General features: G+C 35.9%; 1 long non-coding RNA gene across 1 annotated transcript; it reads right to left on the bottom strand.

The window, feature by feature from the left end:
• Nucleotides 1-709: 709 nt before the first annotated feature.
• Nucleotides 710-1,568, bottom strand: LOC139353464 (uncharacterized). The gene is made up of 2 exons (XR_011604751.1): nt 1,124-1,568; nt 710-842 (listed from the first exon to the last, which is right to left on the bottom strand). It is a non-coding gene; the product is annotated as an uncharacterized lncRNA (long non-coding RNA).
• Between the last annotated feature and the right edge of the window lie 934 nt (nt 1,569-2,502).

Raw genomic sequence — 2,502 nt, 5'->3', positions numbered from 1 at the left:
ATTTTATTATTATATATAATTTGCCATTATGATGATTATACGTGGGGCACCCCCTCCCGATTCACGACCCCCGACTCCATTGTGGATTCAGTGGGCATTGGCTCGTCCTCGTTGCGAGTGCTGCATACTTTATGTCCTTTGCTGTGATTGCAGTCATGTCTGCACCTTGGGACTGCTAGTGGGGTGGTGGTCACCGGGACTTAGGAGGCAATCCAATTGAATTCTCATTGCCGGACAGATGATGAGGGGACAACCAGTCTGGATGGTCCCGGGTACAATGCCCCGTAGTGATGACAATCTTAAAGACTCTATGCCGAAGGCTTCTTTAAGATTCCTACACAGAGAGAATTATTCAAGTAATTTGTACTCAAATTGAGTATTTTTGTACTCAAAAATTCAGCATGAACAAAAATTCTCACATTGAGTGCAAAATACTCACTTTCAGTACAAATTTCTCAAAAAATTTGTACTTAAATTGAGTACGTTTGTGCTCTTTTTTGAACATTTTTCCTCAATATGAGTACAAACTGCACTCATTTTAAGAAATAATTTAGCTTGAATTTTAGAATCGAGTATCCCCTTTTCTCAAACTGAGAAATTTCTAGCACTCAAAATGAGAAACAAGTTCTTGATAGTGAACTTATAAATTCTTAAATGAAGAACTTTTGCACTTAAACCCGCTCCACCCATTCCCAGAAAAAAGGTAAAATATTTTTTTTCATTATATTTTGTAATACAGTTATATATATACAAACATATTATTTTTTATTTAAGTTTATGTTCCATGTTATGGGTTATGATATTATTCCCTTAGCTGTCTGGTCTAGCGAAAAGCAAAGAGGCTGAAAAGAAAACGTTATTGTTAGCAAATATTGTAAATATATATGCATATATAAATATGAAACAATAAAATTAGAATGATATTAAATGTACATTTAAAATGCATGTATGTATGTATGTACATTATACATAAAAAACTAACAAGACACGTGCTTCACGCCACTTACAATCACACATACATATGTACATATTGATGTACACGCTTTGGCAATATTTTTGCAGTGTTTGTTTATTGTATCATTATTAAGCACATTATAAATACAGTTAAAATTAAAGAACTTACCCTCGAGGTACGGAAGGGTGGCACGAATGTCCAGTTCACTACAAAAGTTTTTTAACTTTGTGTTACGCGCACGTCTTCACTTTGCTAAATCACACGGCAAATGACAGTCACACAAATGCGGCGCGTACCACTTTACACACCCATTAGTGAGAAAGAGACAACCATATACGCAACGAACTAAAGGCCGCTCATCTCTCGTCTCGTTCGCAGAACGGAATTCTCTAGAACCAATTATGAGAATTATCAACTCATTTTTGAGTCTATCGAATACTCATAATGAGAATATTAATTCTCAAGTTTGAAATTGAAGAACACATTTCCTCAAACTTAGAATTTTGTGATCAATTCAAGTTATTTTTCTTAAAATGAGTGCAACTTTCCTCAACATGAGCTTTTTCCACAAATTTTGTACTTAAATTGAGTACATCCTCAAAATGAGAATACAAATTCTCAATTTCAGAACGTCATAATTTTCTCTGTGTAGGGATAGCGAGCATTGAAATACCTCAATTTAGACGGGAAAGATAGGCCAGCATGCTGAACGTTACAATATACCGTTTCACCTTGGCAGTAACCCTACTAATTCGTTACTCCTAGAGTATTCTTCTATTCGTTGTAAAGTATGTAAAAAGATGCATATTCTTCTTCAGGACTCCAAGGTTTTACGCTCACTCCAACGCTTTAATCTGTCTAGCGCATGTTTAAAGACTTTCTACCCTATTAAGAATATATATTCTTGATCAGGATAACTACCCGAGTGGAAAATCGCAAAAATGTGTGGCGCCCACAGGCTTGAAGTTTTGTTTTCAAATCCGTCCGTTCGGATGAACGCTGAGATCTCGGAAACTATTAGAGCTAGGCTATTGGGATTTGGCATGCAGATTTCTGAGCTTCTTGCGCTTCTTGTTTCAGCAGGGTGCCACGCCCACTCTAACGCCCACAAGCCGCCCAAGCCTGTGGCGCCCACAATTTGCATGCTAGATAAAAAATTGTAACTGAAATGTATTGGTCTTTTAAATACCTATCTATACCTGTTACATACTTTCCGACGAATCTAGTATACCCTTTTACTCTACGAGTAACGGGTATAAAAATATAAATCCCAGACTACAAAAAAATATTAAGATCGACGAAGCTAAAATTTGATCCTCTTATTTTCTCATTAATCCTTTGAATGATCCTAACGCAGATATGTCGTCCTATTTTGCTCAAACTATATTCAAAGTTCTAAAGTATTACAAAACTGATGTTCCCAATAGTTGAAGATTATGTCGAAAAACACCGAAGACAATTCGTGAAGTCAGTGGGTATTGTTTTAATATTTTTTTACTTTCGATTTCGGCTTTAAAGAATACAAGCCCTGGAACAAAAATAAAAAT

The sequence above is a fragment of the Drosophila suzukii genome, chromosome X (genome assembly GCF_043229965.1).
Source record: "Drosophila suzukii chromosome X, CBGP_Dsuzu_IsoJpt1.0, whole genome shotgun sequence".
In the NCBI taxonomy this organism is placed as follows: Eukaryota; Metazoa; Arthropoda; class Insecta; order Diptera; family Drosophilidae; genus Drosophila; species Drosophila suzukii.
Note: the sequence above shows the minus strand (reverse complement) of the source record. Positions and strands in the feature narration are given on the sequence as shown.